The sequence below is a fragment of the Sorex fumeus genome, unplaced genomic scaffold (assembly GCF_029834395.1).
Source record: "Sorex fumeus unplaced genomic scaffold, SorFum_2.1 ptg000034l, whole genome shotgun sequence".
NCBI lineage: Eukaryota > Metazoa > Chordata > Mammalia > Eulipotyphla > Soricidae > Sorex > Sorex fumeus.
In genome coordinates, this window is record NW_026606091.1 from 31,001,890 (window position 1) to 31,024,027 (window position 22,138).

The 22,138-nt window shown below is 54.3% G+C and overlaps 1 protein-coding gene across 1 annotated transcript in view; it reads right to left on the reverse strand.

Annotated features, from left to right (window-relative positions):
* LOC130026627 (polypeptide N-acetylgalactosaminyltransferase 12-like) overlaps window positions 1-22,138 on the reverse strand; it is a 427,747-nt gene that overhangs the window by 290,564 nt on the left and 115,045 nt on the right. The gene's annotated exons all lie outside the window — the stretch shown is intronic.

The window sequence follows — 22,138 nt, forward strand, 5'->3', positions numbered from 1 at the left end:
CACCCTGCTGAGGTACTCCTTGACGATTGGTCCAATTCCCCTGATGTCCTGCGTAGGAACCGCAGGGAACCCATATCCGCACTAACCATCTCCACTCTGTTTGGCATAGGCCTGGCAGGTGCCGGCACTGGCATCGCTGCTCTGGTAACCCAACATTCTGGTCTATCTTCTCTAAGAGCAGCTATTGATGAGGACCTGGACCGAATAGAAAAATCTATTAGCCATCTTGAAAAGTCCTTGACCTCCCTGTCGGAAGTAGTCTTGCAAAATAGGAGGGGGCTCGACTTGCTCTTCCTTAAAAACGGAGGGCTGTGTGCAGCGCTGGGAGAAGAGTGCTGCTTTTACGCCGACCACACGGGGGTAGTCGAGATTCCATGGCTAAGCTGAGAGAAGACCTGGAACGGCGTAAGAAGGAGAGAGAGGCTCACGAAGGGTGGTTTGAGTCATGGTTTAATCAATCCCCCTGGTTCACCACCCTGATATCTACTATAGCAGGCCCTCTGATCATACTATTACTGATGCTTACATTTGGGCCCTGCATCCTGAGTCGACTTGTCTCATTTGTCAGAGACCAGATTGGCAGGGTTGATCGGCAAATCACTCAAATTCACTTTATGCAACTGAGAGAAACTAGCAAAGAGCAGCCCTATTCAGAAAGGTATTTCTAATGGGCCTGGGAAGCCTCTTCCTTTATCTGTTGCAGTGACCTGATCCCGTGGCCGGTACCGGAAAACGCAGGAGGAGAAGGAGTGCGGACCGGACCTGTGCAGAACCCCCCCGATCACTGAACGAAGAGATCCCCATCACCCCTCTACCCTACCCCTGCCCCTCTTTTCTGAGCCATGCTCCATTCTGGTCAAGCCACACTGGGTCCTGCCTGGTTAGGTAGAAATGTCATCAATCCTCCCCTGTGCCTCCTCGTGGTTAAGGAAGTATGCCCTTGCCCAGGATACCCAATGACGGGCAACTTCTGTCACCGCCACGCACACCTAAGACAGGGGCTAAAGCATTCTCCCCAATGACGGGTACCACGGCGGAGCGACGGACGACCTAAGACAGGGGTCCTGGTGAGCCATAATTGGAAAAAAGGTGTAAGATGTTGCCTACTGACCAAGTAAAAGAATGCTTGATTTTTCATTCCCCCTTTGTCCTGCTCAAAGCTGGGCAACTTCCCAGTATAGGAGGTTTCAGTTTGGGGGACAAAGCTGGGCAGCTTCCCAGTACATGACGTTTCAGTTTGGGGAAAAAGCACCCTCGTAAATGATTTGTAAATGATGTACGAGGAACAGCAGTCTCTATGGATATGTCAAAACTGCAACAAAGCAGGCCGCTCCGACCGGTAGCGTTAGGTCGAAAGGGTCACCAGGTGGCTGACCAACGGTGCATGGCTCTGCCCACTGTGACTGACCAACGGTGCATGGTTCTATTCATCGTCCCATCCACTTTTCCACGTCCCATCCCCTTTCCTTTCTTTTGGGTGGGTTGTGGAAACATACTTAAGTCTGTACCTGTGCTCTGAATAAACGCACGCATTCATGCCATCTCCTGAAAAACGGAACCCTGTGTGACTCGAGTGCTGATTTCACCCTGACGGCCCACCCTGGCTCGGCCCCCCAGCGCCGGACGCGACATTTAACCAGTCATCCGTTCTCAGGCACTTGGGTTTTTTCCAGATATTCAGGTCAGCCTTTTTGGAAGATGTTTTTATTATCTATCTTTCTCTCTGTTTGTTTCTGTCTCTGTCTGTCCCTGTCTCTGCCTTTTCTCTCTCTCTCTCTTTTCTCTGTCTCTGTCTCTCTCTCTTTGTCTCCCTTTTTGTGGTTTACAATATAGATACTGAAAGGGTATCAGGAATATCCTTTTACCTACTTTTAACACTCAAGGATTTCAAATTTGGACAAAAAATAGAATTGTTGTTTCAGGCACGTTGGCCAAAGGGAGAACTGGAAATGGTCTCTGCTATGGATAACCAGGGAACTGCAGATCTGCAATGACTGACCACAGCCTGGGCCCTGCTCTCAGGGTCCAGACAAATCCTGAAGACCAGGAGGTCTCCCAACCTCAGATAGGGATGGGATGGACACATGCCTGCCAGGACACTCCTACAGAAGATGAAGGTCCGAGGCCAACTGGGAACACTAAGCTGGCCTGGTTTCTCATCTTCACAATGGCCAGGCCTGGGTAACCATGACATGACATGACAGGTAAAATACACATAGTATTATATGTATGTCTCCTGGGTAGCTCACCACAGTCTTGGAAGAACAGAGTGGGGGTCTGGTGTTCTTTGGGAGATCAGGAACTGTGCTCAAGGGCCGCTACTTTTTCTAAGCTGCTGGAGGTCAGAGCTGGCACATGTCCAGCACTCCCCTCACCCTGCCACCTTTATGCCCTAAGAGGAGACTTCCACTTACCCCGTGACTTTCAGGAAGTGCAAGATGACATGTATTTCCTAGCCCATGGGGAAGTACCTTGTGACCCTGTGGGCTCAGGCACCAAATTTCCAACTGTGGGCTAGTGTTGGGTGAGGACTGGAAGGAAGAAGCCCTCCAAGTGCCCCCTCCCCACCCCAGGAACAGTCCCTTTTGCAAGGTCCCTGAACCCCACGGCTCTCACAGCGGCAGGTATCATGCCCTAGACTCACCACACTCAGGAAGACACAGGGGTCCCAGAGAGTGTTGTCAGAAGAGGGGACCTGCTTGGTATCACACTGAGCAGTCAGCCTTGCCCTGGCCGTGTCCCAGGAGCTGCCTGTCAGGTACCTTCCCACCACCATATTTTGAATATTACCACTCCAAATCTTAGAGGTACTCTCCTGGGGTCATTGACATCGTACTCAGGGGCATGCAGATGACAGGCTCTAGACATGGTGAATCCCATGGCAAGGGCCACCCACAATCTAGAAGCAACTGCCAACTGCTGGCAGGACACCCCTCGCCCAAGACACATACCCACACGGCCTAGGATGGATCCATTTATTGAAACAAGCTTGGAAATAGGACAGTGACTGTCAGAGAGTGACCCAGCATGCCTCTTTCCTCTCTCTTCTCCTCAATTCATTAGTGCCCAACCAGCCCCCAAAGAGTGTCTAGAACTGGTAGTTCTGATGTTTCCAGCCCCCATTAGCTTCAGGGCTGCCATATGGAGAAACGGGACTGTGTACTGGGGAGGGAGAGCTCCCACCTCAAGCCCTTGTTTGGCTTTTGGAGCTATCATGACTGAGGTTGGAGTGTGGCCCAGTTTAAATTTCTGCTCCCAACATCCCTGGTGCCTAGAGACATTTTTGTCCCACTGATCCCTGCGGTCTAGTGTTGGGGGACCTTTCTGCCCCCTTGATCCCTAGGGTCTAGTGCTGAGGGAAAGTGGAAGAGTGGGGAGGAGGGAGGAAGGAGGAGGGTGGGAAGAACTGTATCAGGGCTAGATTAGTTGGAATTGAAGAACACAGGGTACATCATCAGGGTAGAAAATGTGGATTAATGGTGAACAAGCTTGCCAGCTGAAATCGAGCGGAAGAGCTGGATTCTGGTTATTTGGGGACAGGTCATTACAGGATCCAGATCTGAGGTCTGCGGCCTCCTGTTCCTCACAGACAGGAACAGGAGGGTCTCTCTGGGTTCTTCACACAATCGATCATCCCGCTCCCCAGGTCTGGACACCAGACCTTAGTCTCAGAGCTTAGTCATCCAGATCCTTAGTCTTCTCACACGGCACCAGCCTGTCCTTCAGGACCATCACCTCGAATTCCATAGAAGTCATGGTCTCACAAACCTCCACTATGTTCACCTCCAACTCCGTGTTCTTCGACACTGGATTGACTATGGGGCACTCCAGGGTCTCAGCCAAGCAAGGAAGGTGGAGGCATCTCAGGGGTCCCGCCTGGCTCCACCTCCCATAGAGCTCCACCTGCAGATCCCCATCAGGAACTTCTCCCTCCTGGAGATCCACCACACCACTCACCCTCTCCAGGGTACCCTTGGAATTCCAGCAAGGCCTGGGGCTCAGTTGCTCCTGATTTCAGGACTGAGAATCCCCTAAAAATGAAGCCACCAGGTGAGTAGGCAGGTCTAGGGCCGGATGCGCCTTCCTGTCCCTGAGCCCCTGCCCACCACCTCACCTGTGTTTCCCTCAGCTCCCTGAAGGTGGCCTCCAGCAGGGCCTGCTGCCTTGTTAGCACCTGCTGCAGCTGGTCCATGAGCTCCTTGTGCCTCAGCACCTGCTCAACCTTGGAGCCCACGTGAGTGGGGCATTCAGGTGTGGGGTTCTAGCTGTGTGCTGGTTTTGGTACCAGCAGAAGCATTCCAGGTTGCAGGCACTGCACCTTCTGGTCTTGCATGCACATCTCTGTCAGGAGACAGGGCCGAAGGCTGTCCAGATCCCACCACAACATTCAGGGCCCAGACACACACACACAGGCCCAAGGAAAACAGCACATGTGGTAACCTGTCCCCTGCACATTCCTCAGGGGGTCTTTCTCCCAAGGCCTAAGAGATGGGCCTCCCCCTACCTCGACCCGGCAGCCTCCCCGCTACTAGGACCCTCTGTGTTCAGTGAGGGCCCGTCCGCACCCCGACAACCCCTCTAGCCTCTTCTAGATTTTGATACATTATAGTGGGTGGCGTCCTGGCCTCTCCTTCCTCCCACCAAACCAGACGGGCTCCTACCCTCACAGTGGGTCTCCCCCGGCACCTTCTGTCATTTCTCCATATCCACCTTGTCCTGATTCACTCCCCTTGCAGCCGATCCGGAGCTGGCTCTGCAGTAGCACCTGCTCCTCCTCCTGCTCATTCTCAGAGATCGACACTGGTCAGAGGCCACGTCCTACTGCGGGAGGCCGAGAACCTACTCCTGTTGCTGCCGCAGACACTCACCTGTTTGTCCTGCAGTCCCACCTGTGGGCGCAAGGCTGAAAGTGAGGACAGGCAGCCAGGGCATCCTGCTCTGGGTCCAGGGATGTGGAGGTCAAGCACCGACTCCCAGGCCCACGGCTGGCAGCGCCTGGGCAATCTGTCCCCTGCACAGGTCCCCATGGTCTTGCTCCAGGGGCCTAAGAGATGAGACCTCCCTTGACTGGGGACCCTGTCTCCTGTCCTGTGCTCAGGGATCACCCCTTATGGTGCTCAAGGATCCACAGGAGGTGCCAGGAATCAGCCCAGGATAGAAGTATGCAAAGCAGACACCTCACCACCTGTTCTAGCTTTTGACATATTACATTTCCTTGTTTGTTTGCTTCTTTGGTTTTGGAACCACAGCAGGGATCAGTCCCAGTCATGCTCAAGGGACTCTATGGGACGCCAGAGATTGAAGTCAGATAACCCAAGTGCTCTTCCTTCTCTACTATCTCCCAGCCTATTTGATCTTTTTCAAAATAAAAATTTTAACTTTCCATTGATTTTGCTATATTGCATCCCAAAAGGAATACCACTTTACAATGGTGCGTGTGAAATTCCCAAATGCTCCAGTGAGTCCCACTGCAATCAGAACCGCCCCTCCCACTCTTCCCCCTCCTCTTTATGCTATACTTGGACATTTTTGGAGGGACATACCCAGTGTTGCTCAGGCCTCACTCCTGGCTCTGTACTCAGTGACGACTCCTGCTGGGGCTTCGGGATCATATGGTGTGCCCGGGGTTACATCTGGATTGGCTGGTCAACAAGGCAAATGCCCTACCCTTTGGACTACCTCTCCAATCCTGCAAGATACTTTTCTTGAAAGAAACTTACTCAGTAAGATATGAAGGGAGGACGTGTTCAAAAGAGCATGTGAGCTGAAAGAGCTGACCACTCCCCCTAACTTCTAATGGCCAGTAACTGCCTGTACCTTTCAATCACAAACTGCCACTAGGGAAGGTCCCTTGGACCTGTCCCCCACCCCCATCTCTGTACCCAGAGAGTCCTCTGCAGGTCCCCTGCAGCATTTTCCCACTTCCATATCTAATGCAAATGAAATTTGTTTGCCATTTATAAATGCCCATACAGAGTTTCCCCTTAAAGTCAATGAAATAATCATTTTTAAAAAAGAAATTAATTAATGACATGTTGAATGGTGCTCAAAGCAGGACACATTTGAACCACTGATCTACCCGTCATGGACTCTTTCCAAACTCAAGTCTAGCATCACATTTCCCCAATTCTATAATGATCCCAGCGCCTAAGCTGAGCTCTGGATTTTACCTCAGAAAATGTACTACACATCTAATTCTATAAATCCAAATATAAGCCATTCTCCTCTTAAAATTTATTTTTATTGAATCAATGTGAGATAGACCCTTACAAAGCTGTTCATGATTAGGCTTCAGTCATCGTTCTTCACCCCTCCCTCCACCAGTGTACATTTCCCACCTCCAATGTTTCCAGTTTCCTCCCAACACCCCCCCCCCACCTCTCCACCCAGGTCAGCCTTTTTTTTTTAATGTTTATTAGTAAAACACCATAAGGTACAGTTATAGACTTACAAATCTTTTGTTTGGATTTCAGTTATACAATGACCGAGACCCATCCCTCCACCAGTGCCCATTTTACACCACCACAGATCCCAGTATCCCTCCCACCCCCCTTCCCCCCAGCCCACCCTGGCTCCGTGGCAGGGCATTCACTTTTGTTCTCTCTTATTGGCTGTTGTGGTTTGCAAAAGAGGCATTGAGTGTTAATCATGCTCGGTCTATAGTCTACTTTCAGCATGTATCTCCCATCCTGGGAGGAACCTCCCAACACCCTTTACTTGGTGCTCCCTTCTCTATCTGAGCTGCCTTTTCCTCCAGCATGTGTGGCTGGCCTCCAAGTCATGGAGCAAACTTCCTGGTACTTATCGCGACTATTCTTGGGTGTTAGTCTCCTATTTTGTTTCTTGATATTCTACAGATGAATGCAATCTTTCTATGTCTATCCCTCTCTTTCTGACTCATTTCACTTAGCATGGTACTTTCCATGTAGTATCACTTGTATGCAAATTTCATGAATTCATCCATTCTAACAGCAGCATTGTATTCCATTGTGTAGATATACCAAAGTTTTTTAACCAGTCATCTGTTCTCAGGCACTTGGGTTTTCTCCAGATATTCAGATCAGCCTTTTTGGAAGATGTTTTTATTATCTATCTTTCTCTCAGTTTGTTTCTGTCTCTGTCTGTCTCTGTCTCTGCCTTTTTTCTCTCTCTCTCTCTTTCTCTGTCTCTGTCTCTGTCTCTCGCTCTCTGTCTCCCATTTTGTAGTTTACAATACAGATACTGAAAGGGTATCAGGAATATCCCTTTACCTACTTTTAACACTCAAGGATTTCAAATTTGGACAAAAAATAGAAATGTTGTTTCAGGCACGTTGGCCAAAGGGAGAACTGGAAATGGTCTCTGCTATGGACAACCAGGTATCTGCAGATCTGCAATGACTGACCACAGCCTGGGCCCTGCTCTCAGTGTCCAGACAAGTCCTGAAGACCGGAAGGTCTCCAAACGCCAGATAGGGATGGGATGGACACCTGCCTGCCAGGAACTCCTACAGAAGATGAAGGCGTCAGGCCACCTGGGCTCACTAAACTGGCCTGGTTTCTCATCTTCAAAATGGCCAGGCCTGGGTATCCGTGACATGACATGACAGGTAAAATACTCATAGTATTATACGTGTATCTCCAGGGTGGCTCACCACAGTCTTGGAAGAACAGAGTGGGAGTCTGGTGTTCTTTGGGAGGTCAGGAACTGCGCTCAAGGGTCGCTACTTTCATTAGCTGCCGGAGGGCAGGGCTGGCACATGTCCAGCACTCCCCTCACCCTGCCACCTTTCTGCCCTAAGAGGAGCCTTCCACCTACCCCGTGACTTTCAGGAAGTGCAAGATGACATGTATTTCCTAGCCCATGGGGAAGTACCTTGTGACCCTGGGGGCTCAGGCACCAAATTTCCAACTGTGGGCTAGTGTTGGGTAAGGACTGGAAGGAAGAAGCCCTCCACATGCACCCTCCCCTGCCCCAGGAACGGACCCTTTTGCAAGGTCCCTGTACCCCACGGCTCTCACAGCGGCAGGTATCATGCCCTAGACTCACCACACTCAGGAAGACACAGGGGACCCAGAGAGTGTTGGCAGAAGAGGGAACCTGCTTGGTATCCCACTGAGCAGTCAGCCTCGCCCTGGCAATGTCCCAGGAGCAGCCTGTCAGCGCAGTGCGGAGTGTGAGGATCCGACGCGGGCCTCATCGGGTCTCTGCTGTTTCCTAGCCTGTGACTATTTCTCTCTTGCATCTACAATGTGGGGTCCCCGCCAAAATGACTCTGGAATTGATCTTTTTATGTGGGGTTGAGGGCATTGATTGGTCTAGGATGTTGACTCCCAAGTTCCAGGTAAAGCCCATATGTTTCCTTTGGTTTTCGGCATGTGGCTCAGTGAGGATGTGGGGAATTTTCTGCTGTGAAACTATGTAGACCGAAGGGCGTAATTTCCCAGACCAGACTACCAGTGAAATGTTAGTTTTTCTCTCCTTGATGGACTTGTTACGCTCTTGGGCTCCTGGCACTGAGCGTCTGCCCCAATGGCACTGCTGCCAGCACCTAGACTAGCCCTGGTCTCCTTGGTCACAAATACTAACAGTAATAGAAATGGGAGTTGTGCTGAGCCCCCAGGGTCGACTCTCTGGTGCACTGAGCTAACACCATGGATTGCCTGAGGCTGCCAAAGCAGATGCAAACTCTGCAGGTGCCTGTAGAGACCAGACAGGGGAAGGAGACAGAGTCTGGGTGGGGAGGCAGGGTGCGGGGCAGGAATCCTGACAAAGGTCACCAGCAAGTGCAGACCTGGGTGCTAGTTTCATCTTGATGGACAGTTGACCCTTGATGAGCATGGAGGCATTGAGAATATACCCTGGATGGTGGGATCATGACGGGGGGGGGGGGCAGGGGGAGGATGTGCCTGCTAACTGTGCTCTGCTCCTTTGCCTGAGCAGCCCAGAGGTGAAAAAACATCACCCCATCCCCAGGGCTAATTCTGGTCTCCTCACTGCTCTGTGTGCCCCAGAGGCCAGATGGGGGCTGTGGTGATTGGGAACAGGAAGAGGGTCTCTGACTCAACTGGCCACCCAGGTAGAAAAACACCTTACAGGTCCAGAATGCCATGGGCAGTAAGGGTCCAGAACCAAACTGACTCCCTGGCTGCAGTTGTCTTTTCAATCAATGGGCCCTGGGCCTGCTCAGTGCCCAGCAGGAAGGAAAAGGTGTTTTCTCCAATGAGGACTGAACGCTGCTCTACTCCAACCAGTCAGGAGGGGGAGGGGGATTTGAGCCAGTTGAAAGAATGAACTCAAGAAGGGCCAGTGAGCTGGAGGCTGGTCAGGCCCAGCCGTGGTCAGGTTTGGCCACTCCTGAGGGCCTCACTGTAGAATGGACATCTCTCAGAGTCAGGCCAGAAATGAGAAACAATCCCAGAGAGTCACTCATCACTAATAATCGCCAGAAGATTAACCTGCAGGTGCTAGTTTGTCAGGATCAGCCGCAGCGGGGTGAGCTAAGGGGGTCTCGCAAATGATTCTGTCTGCCAAGCCTCAGGGGAGGGAACCAAGGAGGCAACAAGAGGCAGAAGCGAAAAACTAGGCAGGACCTCTGAGAGACCCACTCTAGGAGGTGGAGAAGATGGATGAGTCAGGAATCACCGAATTTGACAAGAATCAAATGTGAAGTTTGCTCTGACAAAATGGTGACCAGAACCAAATGGCAACCGGCTGAGTGGACAGCAACATTCCTGGAGTCATAGATCACCTTGTCCCAGGTGAGGAAGACAAGACTTAATGCCCACTTGGTGACAGGAAGCCACCAGGCTTCATTCCATGTTCCTTAACATTGACCCACGAACAGATGACTAGGACCAGACCAAGACAACTTAAAAGCCCCCTGAGTCTAACCTAGGGCGCGGGTGTACCACTGCCTCACCTGAGGTTCGGAGAGTCTGCCCGGGAGCGCCCCCAGTAAGCTACTCCTATTTCCTTAACTTTATTTATATGTCTCTGTCCTTCTGTCTGACCCGGATGGGGTTCCCAAATCTCTCACCGAGCAAGAGACTAAGGGAGAGCAGGTTACCCGAGCAGGGATGGAAGGGGCTCCGGGAACGCTCGAACACTGAGCGTAGAAACAGGAATCACCACTGTGGGAGCACCTGAGAGCAGTAGGCATCACTGCATGTTAGATGAAAGTTGTTACCACAGAATCAAGGTAGCCTGTAAACAATCTACATAATTAGGCTGTGACCTGCTATTGCCCCTTTGGGGGATAGCTGGGTAGAGCCTGCACACATGGAATACACTAGGATGCTTCCAGCAAATTCTTGGGTGCCACCTGTCTTGGTGAGACTCTGTATGATCCTAAAAGGAAAAACTCCAAAGACAGTCGTTCAATGGGAGAACAGGTCTCACCACCGGCAAGGGGTGAGAGGGCTCAAGCCGCTGATCCCTACAGTCTCCCAGCTCCCCAAACCTCAAGGAAAACCTGGACTTGGTGTTTCCAGAGCCCAGGGGCCCAGAGGCAGGACACAGAGAACTAAGCCCAGAGCCCCAGTAGAAGCTTCGAGAGGGTGTGCAGGATATGTGTGAGGTGTGAAGATCCATGAGAGTGAACGGGCGGCCCCAGGCCCATGGTGCAGTTAGAGGGGAAGGGCTATGAACTGGGCACCGAAGGGTAAACCGGGACCTGCCTGTGCCTGCCCTGAACAGCCCTACCAGGCTGATCCCTGGTGCCTCCCCGATCCCTGGTTCCCATCCAAGTAGGAATGTGACAGGCAGGACAGGGCATGGCTGACCAAATTCCTGGAAATTACTGGAACAGGATGGCTCTGCCTTCTGAGGCTTTGCCATCTGGTCTGATACATGAATCTGGACACACTTCTTGTCACCAGTAGAGTGTCACTCAGCCAAGGCTGTCCCAACAGGTCCAGGTGTGCAGGAGCAAAGAGGAGTCAGGGCCTGGTTCTCTATTACATGGGGTCTGACCGTGCTGTGATGGTGGCAGTGGGACTTGTATTAGGGAATCTGATGGTCCACAAAGAAGTGGGGTGCTATTATCAGAGATCAGCTCCGTACAGACTCGGGGACACTAGAAACATGTTCCATCCACGGCCCCATCCTGCTCCACTGATAACACACTGTCTTCCTGCTGGGGTGGGTGCCATCCAGGGGGAGCCTGGCTGAGGGGACAGCACCTTGGACCCACCTGCTGCAGGAGCACTTTCAAGTGCTCATCCTGAGAAACCTGAAGTGGCCACTAGGGGGCAAAGTGGGGTCTGTCCCTGGTGCACTGCAGAGGGGAATGGGGAAACAGGCACCAGGGGCAGGGGAGGCCATGGAGGTGCTGCAGTGGAAGGCAGGGCTCTGGGTGCTGCATCCTGCCCTCCCTCCTGGGGACGCATCCGTGATTGAGACCTTCAACCCTTGGGGTGGACTCTCCTGGGGTCATTGACAGACTTCACACAGGGGCAGGCAGGTGACGCGTCTTGGCATGGTGACATGGCCGAGGCTTCCCACAATCTAGAAGCAATTGTCAACTACTGGCCAGACCTGCCCCGCCCAGTGACACACACACAGGCCTGGGATAGATCCATTTATTGCAACAATCGTGAAAATCAGACAGTGGCAGTCAGGGAGAAATCCCGCCTTCCTCCTTCCCCTCTTCTCAGCCAGCAATACAAAGTCCCCAAACAGCCCCAAAGATTGTGTATAATCCGGTGACTGGATGGTACCAGCGGCCAAGCTTCAGGGCTGTCATGCGCAGAAACAGGACCCCACAATGGGGAGGGGAGAGCTGAGTTGTGACTTCTGACCTCCAAATCATTGTTTGCTAGTGCTGGGGGGATGTATCTGCCATCCTGATCCCTTGGACCTTGTGGAGGGGGACATTTCTTCCCTCCGATCCCTCGGACCTTGTGGAGGGGGACATCTCGGCCCCTCTGATCCCTTGGACGTTGCGGAGGGGGACATCTCGGCCCCCCCGATCCCTGGCGTCTAGTGGTGGGGGGGACATCTCGTCACCCCCAATCCTGGCGTCTAGTGGTGGGGGGGCATCTCTGGCCTCCCCGATCAATCGCGTCAAGTGGTGGGGGGGGGCATTTCTGGCCCCCTCCATCCCTGGCGTCCAGTGGTGGTGGAGGCATCTCTGGCACCCCCATCCCTGGCGTCTAGTAATTGGGGGGCATCTCTGGCCCCGCCAATCCCTGGCGTCTCGTGGTGAGGGGGCATCTCTGGCCGCCCCAATACCTGGCGTCTAGTGGGGGGGGCATATATGGCCCCCCCATCCCTGGCGTCTAGTGGTGGGGGGGCATCTCTGGCCCCCCCTTGATCCTTGCCCTCTAGTGGGGGGGAATCTCTGCCCCCCCCGATCCCTGGCGTCTAGTTGTGGGGGGACATCTCTGCCCCCCCCGTTAATCCTTGCCATCTAGTGGGGGGGAATCTCTGGCCCCCCCTTGATCCTTGCCCTCTAGTGGGGGGGAATCTCTGGCCCACCCCCCGATCCCTGGCGTCTAGTTGTGGGGGGACATCTCTGCCCCCCCGTTAATCCTTGCCATCTAGTGGGGGGGGAATCTCTGCCCCCCCTTGATCCTTGCCCTCTAGTGGGGGGGGGAATCTCTGGCCCCCCCTGATCCCTGGCGTCTAGTGGTGGGGGGGCATCTCTGCCCCCCCGTTAATCCTTGCCATCTAGTGGGGGGGAATCTCTGGCCCCCCCTTGATCCTTGCCCTCTAGTGGGGGGAGAATCTCTGCCCCCCCCGATCCCTGGCGTCTAGTGGTGGGGGGGCATCTCTGCCCCCCCATAAATCCTTGCCATCTAGTGGGGGGGAATCTCTGGTCCCCCCCAATCCCTGGCGTCTAGTGGTGGGGGGGCAACTCTGGCCCCCCCTTGATCCTTGCCCTCTAGTGGGGGGGAATCTCTGGCCCCCCCTGATCCCTGGCGTCTAGTGGGGGGGGGCATATCTGCCCCCCCGTTAATCCTTGCCATCTAGTGGGGAGGGAATCTCTGCCCCCCCCTTGATCCTTGCCCTCTAGTAGGGGGGGAATATCTGGTCCACCCCCCGATCTCTGGCGTTTAGTAGTGGGGGGGCATCTCTGCCCCCCCGTTAATCCTTGCCATCTAGTGGGTGGGGAATCTCTGCCCCCCCCTTGATCCTTGCCCTCTAGTGGGGGGGAGAATCTCTGGCCCCTCCTGATCCCTGGCGTCTAGTGGTGGGGGAGCATCTCTGCCCCCCCTTAATACTTACCCTCTAGTTGGGGGGGGAATCTCTCCCCCCCCGATCCCTGGCATCTAGTGGGGGGCATCTCTGCCCCCCCTTAATCCTTGCCCTCTAGTGGGGAGGAAACTCTGGGCCCCCCCCTGATTCCTGGCGTCTAGTGGTGGGGAGGCATCTCTGCCCCCTCCGAATCCTGGCGTCTACTTGGGGGGCATCTCTGGCACCCCCATTTCCTGGGGTCTATTGGAGGGGGAAACTGTGCCCCCTGATCCCTGGGGTGTCTAGGGGTGGGGACATTTCTTACCCCACATCTCGGGGTCTAGTGGATGGAGACTTTACTGTCCCCCTGATTTCCCGTTTCTTGAGATGGAGAATAGTTCTGCCTTTGCCCTGATCCCTGGTCTTGCAGTGAGGGATATCCCTGGTTCTAGTGGAGGGAGAAGAGCAAAGGGCAGAGGAAGAAGGCAGAACTCGGGTGGCGTGGGGAGGACGGGGCTGGGCTAGATCAATTGGGTGAGAGCGGCAGGGTGCGTCGGTGCAGTAAAATCGAGGTGTCAGCTGGGTGTCAGGCTGCCAGTGGAGCTCTTGCTGACCAGCTGCGTTTTCTGGATTTTCGGCGGGTCATTACAGGACCTGGGTCCGATGACGGTGGACTCCTCTTCCTTAAGGACAGCAACAGGAGCGTCTCTGGATCTCACACAGGCCATGGTCCCTGCCCCTGGGACTTGACTGACTCCTCCAGCTCCTGGACTCTGGCACTCCTCCTGCCTGGCCTCCTGTGCCTCCTCCTTGTCTGTGGCCTCCAGCTCCTCACGTTTTGTGTCCAGGAGCACCTGTGTGTTGTTCGTCTCCACGCCAATCCCTTTGGAGTGGATGGGATGTGGGGCAGCATAAGGGTCTCAACCAAGGAAGGGAGGTGGGGGGCTGGGGGTGGGGCCGCCTGGCTCCCCTCCCCAGTAGCCCCGCCCTCTGACCCACAGGGGCTTCTCTCTGTCACTCACCCTTTTCCGGGACTCCTTTTCACTTTACCAGGTTCTGCAGCTGCTGTTTCTGCTGCTGAGTCCCACAGAAAAGCACCTGGGGTGAAGGCACTAGGTGAGGAGGCAGGTCTAGGGCCTTCCTGCCCCAGAGCCCGTGGCCCCTCTCTCACCTGGTCTCCCTCAGCTCCCTGATGGCGGCCTCCAGCAGGGCCTGCTGCCTTGGTGGCACCTGCAGTAGCTGGTCTATCGGCTGCTTCTGCCGCAGCATACGCTGGTACAGCTGCTCCTCCTTGGAGCCCAGGTGACAGCGGGCATCCAGGTGCTCTTGTCGGCAGCTATGTGCATTTCCAGGTACCAGCAGAATCGGCCCCAGGGAGGCCACTGGCACTGCACCATTTAGTCCTGCCCTGGCATCTGTGGGATTTAGGACAGTGTCTGTGAGGACAGGCAGGAGGACCGACTACATCCCAGCCAGGAGATGCAGGGCTCAGACCCTCAGCCACAGGCCCCCATGGCATCTTTGTCCCAGAGCCTAGGAGTTGGGTCTCCCTATGCCTTGGACCCTGACTCCTACCTGGCAACTGCCAACTCCAGACCCCTCTGTGTAGTGTGGGCCAGTCAGTGCCACCACAGCCCTCAGGGCATTCTGACCTGTCCTTCCTGCCATCACCCAAGGTAGGCTCTTGGCCTCACAGGGGGTCTCACCAGCCCATTTCACAGACCAGGAAAGTCACAGCCCAGAAGACTGAATTGTTATGCCCCAAGAATCACCCAGGGTGGAGGGGAACTGATGGCCAGCAAACCCCTGCACCCTCTCTCAAAACTCTTCGTGTTCGGCAACTTTTCCTGGGCTCGCAGTGAAGACATGTTGGAATGATAGGTGATAATTGGAGATGATAGGAGACTCGCTCAGCTCCAAGACTGGGGAATGTTACCCAGACCCCTTCCACTGTTACAGAGACACAACTCGAGCCTGGCCGGGCTCCCGGCCGGCCACCCCACAGCCCTCAGACTCCAGGCGGCACTGTGCCCGCTTCTCTCACCCCAGCTGTCCTGAGCTCCCACCCCCATTGTTTCCTGAGTTGGGTGGGCCAGTGTCCAGCCACCCAGGTCTTTGGTCAGCGGGAGCCCAGGAGATCCTATTCTGGTGGCAGGAGGAAACAGGGCCTGGAGAGAGGGTCTCTGGGGACTTCCATCCCAGAGTCCCGGGAGACCCTGGCGAGGACAGAAGTTGCTGGAGAACAAGACTGCCTGAAAACTTGGCTGGTAATGGCCGGAGGCTTTATCCTGGGCCTCCTGGCCACACACTGACCAGTGCAGAACCAGCGCATGGCCCAGGGCTTGCGGGTTAGCACCGACCTAGCACTTTTTCTTACCATCTTTTCATACTCTGCCAATTTCCAATGATCCCCTAGGGAAAGGGTCAACATGCAGAAGGTGCATTGGGGCCACTTCTCCCTTAAGCCTCCTTGAGAGAGGGTGTCCCGAAGGGCGGGGCCACAAGCATTTCTATAGGCAGGGATGTGGCCGTGGCCTCAGGACACTCTGGGTGATTCCTCCCTGCCTTGCCCTCCTCAGACATCACAGGCTTCAAACTCCTGGTGCCAAGCACCAGCCCAAATCATTCACCCCTAACGGATGAGGCGCTGCCATGTGACTCTCCGCCTTTACAAGATATATCTGATGTTTTAAAATTCTGTTCTTCTATCTCTTTCTGTCCTAAATTAGACGGGAAGGGTGTGGTCGCACGGTAGGAGATTTTTGGCAGGAGGGTCTGTGGTGAGGGCTCTGCGCACCCGGGGACCCTGCTTTGACTCTGCAGCGCCACTGAGGCAGCTCCTCACCATTGCCCTGAGCTCCCACCCCCATTGTTTCCTGAGCTGGGGAGCCAGTGTCCAGCCACCCAGGTCTTAGACAGCAGGAGCCCAGGAGGTCCTATTCTGGGGACAGGAACGGACAGGTCCTGGAGAGGGGCTCTCTGGGGACTCCCATCCCTGAGTCCCGGGAGACCCTGACCAGGACAGAGGCTGCTGGGGACAAAACTGCCGGAAGACTTGCTGGAAATGGGCCCGGGCTTGATCCTGTGGCCTCGGGCCATACACTGACCAGTGCAGGGCCAACGCAGGGCCTTTTCTTACCGTCCGTTGCGCTCTGCGAATTTCCAACGATCCCCTGGAGATGACCCCTAGAGATGACCCGTAGATGACCCGTGGAAGGGTCACCATCTGGAGGTGACCCCTAGATGACCCCTCGAAGGGTCAACAGGGGGAAGGTGTGATGGGGCCACTTCTCCCTCAAGCATCCTTGAGAGAGGGTACCCCAGAGGCGGGGCCACGAGCTTTTTTATAGGCAGGGAAGGGGGCGTGGCCTCGGGGCTGCAACCCCATTGGCCAGGGGGAAATCTAGAGCTCCCAGGGGCAACCTCACAATGAAGGCTGCACCAGCCTCTGCCCTGGTGGGCCTCACGGGCCTCCCAACCCCCACCCGGACCCTCGGGCACTGCCCCCTACCGACGATGGTGGCTTGGAACTCTGTGGGCCCCACGGTGGGCCAGGAGCACTGACCCTTTCGGTCTCCCGTAGCTCAGTCCACGACTTTCTCATTCCCAGAGATCACGTCCCCCCATGCCCAGGCTGGGCTGCAGCTGCCAGGATTCGCCCCTGAGCACCCCTAGGTCTGGCCTGGCTGCTGCTGTGGGAGCCCAGCGAGCCTGGCAGAGGGGCTGTCCTGGTCGCTGTCCCAACCGCCCCTCACTCCAGCCCCTCTCCTTTGTCTCCTTGGAGCCCCTGCCCCCTGCCCTGCCCCTCTCCTCTCCTGAAGCCCGCAGAGTTCTTGTTCCCGCCTTATCCTGTGTCCACGTTCTCTCTGTCCTCTCACTGCTTCCTCCCAGACTGGCAGTAGCCAGTTTGTGGGACCATGAGCCTCCAGACCCAGTCAGTCCCTGACCAATTCCCCCTGTTGCTCAGAGACTTCACTTTCTGAGTCCTGGAGGGCTCTTAATGACCCCATAGAACCTCCCCACCCCAGCTCTGCCCCTTTCTCTGAGACTCGGTCCATCCTACTGGAAGCTGGACACCAGTCTTGGCCTTGGGGAAGCTGGACACTTCTCTGGTGTTGCTCCCGGCCTGTTCTGGAAATCCCTCTCAATATACACACTCCCAACTTGGGCCACTCAGCCTGGCCACGCTGCCCTCACGAGTCCTGCAGCCTGAAAGGAACCCCAACTCCCCCATATCGCCCGTTCCCACTATGGCACCCCGAGTGCCCCTGTCCTCCCTGCACTGAGCACATTCAGTCCCCAGTGGTCTGCGGCTCTCTCCTGTAGCTCTGACATCTCCCCCTCTCACTTTCGCTGGGCTGAGAATCAAATCCATCTCTGATGGTGGGGCACAGGGTCACTGTGGGCTTGTGCTGTCTGGGGAGCCTGTGAGCAGTGAAGGGTTGAGGTGAGGCTCTGGGCAGAGAAAGTCCATCCAGTCCTTGAGAGGTTTGGGAAATACCTGGAGGTTTGCAGGTCCTTTACCAGAGGCATGATCTGGCCACTAGGGGGCCTGGCACCCATGAAGCATTGGGGGCTAGCTGGGGGCTCTTCCCGGTGGGCACTACAGAGGGGGTGTAGACGGAACAGGCACCATGGGCATGGGCATGTCATGTCAGGTTCTGATCCATGGGGAGACCCCCACAGGACAGCTCATGCTTCATCAAGCAGCATGAGCCGTTCCCTGGCAGGACCCACCCACCCAATGCCACACACCCACACAGGCTGGGATGCATCCATTTGTAGAAACAATCTTGGAAACAGGATAGTGGCTGTCAGCGAGACTGATTCAGCCCTCTCCCCTCTCTCTCCTCTGCCACCAATTCATGATCCCCAAAACTGTCCCAGGTAGTGCCTAGAACTCAGTTGCTGACAGTTCCAGCCTGCATCCTTTTCAGGACTTCCTTTCCCAGAACAGAAAAAGTGCACTGGAGGAGGGGGAGCTCTCGGCTCAGACTTTTGCTTGGTCTGTAGCTCATGAACCGAAGGTTTGAGTGTTGCCTCGTTTTCCCTGGGCCAAGGAGGGGTAGATGGTTTTACCCAAGTGCCGTTTTGAAAATCGGATGCTCTGAATGAGTGTTTCCTCTAAGCACTGAGATCGTTCCAAGTACTGCTTCATTGACCCTCATGGGCTGTGTACATACCTGAGAGGTTTGGGGTTTGTGGGGATCTCTATTTGCTCCAGCCTTTGTGATCAGGAGACCCTGTGGTGCCAGGGAACGTTCTTGACCTCATGCATCCCAAGCCTGTACTGAGTCTCCTGAGACTTCTTTCTGGCCTTCTGGACAGAATTTTTACTCAAAAAGTGGAAAATGCCCTGGACCATGCAAGGACAGCCCACAAACCGGAAATATCTCAACATTTAGGTACTAAAGCAGGGGTAAGAGGCATTCTTCACTTCTCTCTCCTGGGGTATAATCTAAGGTGGAGGGTGGGGAGGTGGTCATTTCTTATTGCTACTCTTTGGACTATTTCTATGGGGGTGAGTATTTCTGCTCTGGGGACTTCTAATTGTGAAGTGTTGGAGGACATGTCTCCTTCCTGAGCTCTGTTCTCTGTTGTGGGACATTTCTCCCCCCAGAGCTCTTGTGTCTAGTATTAGAAAACAATTTCCCCAAAATCCCTAGTTATTTTTTCTGGAGGAAATTTCAGCTTTGCTCATACCTGATGCCAAGTTATTGTGAACATTTCTGTCGTGGATCCCTGCTGTCTATTGTTACGGGAAACCTCTGCACCCCATGTTACTGGTGCCTACTGCTTAGGGCCTTTATTTGCCTCCCAGACCACTAGTGTCTATTATTGGGGGACATTTGTGCCCCCCACATCCCCGGTGCCCAGTGTTGGGGGACATTTCGGCCTCCAGATGCACAGTCCTCCCCACACCGCCAGCTTGTCCTTCTTCACTGTTACCACCTCCAGCTCCTCAGGCTTTATGATCTCCACTGTGTTTGCCTCCACTTCAGTGCCCTTAGATTGACTGAAACTGGATAGACTGAGGGGCAGCCCCAGGCTCTCAGCCAACCAAGGGAGGTGGAGGGCTCGGAGGCAGAGTCAGCCTGGTTCTGCCCCCCCCCCCCCGGGTATCCTGCCTCCTGACCCTCATTGGGGGCTTCTCCCTCCTAAGGACACTGACATTCACAATTTCAGGACACCTTTGTGTCAAAGCAGCAGCCAAGTCCTGGCCTGAGTCAGGCCACTGTGGACTGTCCAAGTGGACTGTCATTGCTCAGGCAGAGTCACACGTGGAGGTCCAGTACTGTCACCCCCTTCCCCTCCCTCACCCCTTCCACCTAACAGGGAAATCTCTCTAATGGCCTCTAAGAATTTGAGGAATCCTTCCTTAGGGCACTGGGAAAAGATCGGCCCTGTCTGCTTGCAGCACTTTTCTTTGGGTGTTGGAATCACACCCAGACATGCTCAGGATTTACTCCTGACTTAGCTCAGGGACCATTCCTAGTGGAACTAGGGGGGCCCATTGATCCAACGTCAGCAGTGTGCAAGACGATCACTTTATCTGCTGGACTAATGCCCTGCTGCAAGCAGTACTTTTCTTTCAGCTGCTTCCCACCTAACTCTCCTTCCTGTAGAGTTGGGCTCCCTTAAAGACGCCTCACTCCCCCTTCTGTACGGCACAGTGCCCAGGGAGACAGCCCCGTGGAACCCGAGGCTTCCACTCCCGAGCACTTTCAGACTTTTCAAGAATGGGCCCCAGGGATATTGCAGGGGTTAAGGTGCTTGCCATGATGCGGCCCAGCCCTGTTCAAGTCCTGATACTAGGATCTCCTGAGCCCTGCTGAAGAGGAGAGGGGACCTCTGCCCACATTTCCCGCAGGCTAACTTCAAACAGAGCAGGAGCTGCCATGAGGCACAGGGTCTGGGAGACACGAAGACAGGCACGGAAATCACTCGGGATGGCCCAGAGGTGGTCTGTCACACTGTTCAACTTAGAAACCAGGGAAAATCTCCCAAATTTTCCTACGTTATTGATATGCTCCAGATCCTTCTCTGCACCAAGAAACCTTGGTCATTTCTTGTTCCATACTCTCCTGTCAGCTGCTTGCTAATACCCCGACGGCCATCAGATCTGATGTAAAACTGATCTCTCGCCTGTGCGGTGTTCAGACTTTGGAACTATTCATTCCATTAGCACTATTATCTCATCATGTTCTCCCACTTGCCAAAATGTGCCTTTTTTTCCTTTATGGGTCACACCCAGCGATGCACAGGGGTTACTCCTCGTTCATGCACTCAGGAATTACTCCTGGTGGTACTCAGGAAACCATATGGGATTCTGGGAATCAAATCCAGGTCAGCCGTGTGCAAGGCAAACGCCCTACTCACTGTGCTATCACTCCAGTCCCAGCTTCTTGGTTTTTAGTTAGCTTTAGGCAGAAATTTTGGCAAAGTACGTATGTGTTCATAGTCGTTCAAAACTCAAAGTTATATTAGTGCTGCAATTCTCATTTGTGAAACAACAAAACTCACTACCAAGCAGGGGAGAAAGCAAGACAAGACCAAAAGGAAAAAGAGCAACACCCAAGCAGTGGCACCTGGTGCACAGGAGGAGTTGTCAGAGAGCATGGCAGCTGGGTGGCACTGCCACTCATCCAGTGGAGACAGCACTAACACAGTGGAGTGGTTAAGGCCAGGCCCCAGCACCTCCAGTGGGGACAGCACTACCCCAGTGGAGTGGTTAAGGCCAGGCCCCAGCACCTCCAGTGGAGACAGCACTACCCCAGTGGAGTGGTTAAGGCCAGACCCCAGCACCTCCAGTATGCCCTTGGTCTAGAGGAGGCGAGAACTGGCAGGGCAGACAAGGGGCGAGGATTAAGAGGGAAGCCAGAGCAGGAGCAGGGGTCAGGGGTGGAGGATGCGGAAGGGCAGAAGGCAGGCCCCAGATCATTGCCCCAGAGGGCCATGACATGCTGCAGGAGAGAACAAAGTGCCAATATGACACCAGACAAGTTGTGACCCTCTACGAATGGGAGTGGCAGACATTCAAAGTTGGGTAGCTTCCAGAAATGTCTACTGACATCAGGACCACTTGGACAGTCTGACAGAGTCACAGGGAGTCTCCAGGCAGGCAGGGAAGGCAGGGTAACTTGGTACCTACACTCCCAAGAAAAGCCTCGTGGAAACCGTCGCCCCATGACCCCCAAGATAGGGCAACATAGGAAGCAGAGATCGTTGAAGGTATTGGAAGTGCAGCCCTTCCCTGCTTTTACTGGACACGAGAATCCATGGTCTCAGCAGATGCTGGGGGTTCCATATGGAAAACAAGTTTCTCTCTGTTCCTCACTTTAGTATCTTATTGGCATTAGATCTCCAGACAGAGCTAGAAGCACAAATAAATGTCCACTTTGACACTGTGTATTCCCACTTTGGAAAATACCCTCTCCAGGCGCTCTCTAATGGCAGTATCATGCCCCTCTGCTGGTAAACTCATGCTAGGAGTGAGCCTCCAGAGACAGCCTCAATGTCAGGTAACTCGTGAGGTGTGGCTAGGGATAGGGAAAGATACTGCGCAGGTCTGGGAGGCAGGAATATTGGTGGGATGCAGCTCAACTGGGAGCAACCCATTGGCCTCAGTTGAGAAGTCATGACCTGCGCCGAGTAAGTGTGGTCGGTCCTACTGGTCGCCTTGTGGTACCCAGCCCTTCCACTCTCTTGAGTCTGTTTTCCTCTAGTGCCCAATGATTGACCGGCCTGAACCTCAAAAGATGTGTTTCTCCCTTTGCAAATTGTTCCAGGAAGCAGACCCCTGTTTGCCTTTGGGCCAAAGGATCCAGAGACAGGAGGAAACCTCAGTCACTGTGGACCCGTTGCCCAAGGATTCAAAAACTCGGCCACCTTCTTCAGGAAGACCCTGGCTCTGGACTTAAGGAAATCCTTTTTGGAGCCCTGGAATGGACCATCCTGCAATCTGTAGATGATAAGGTCC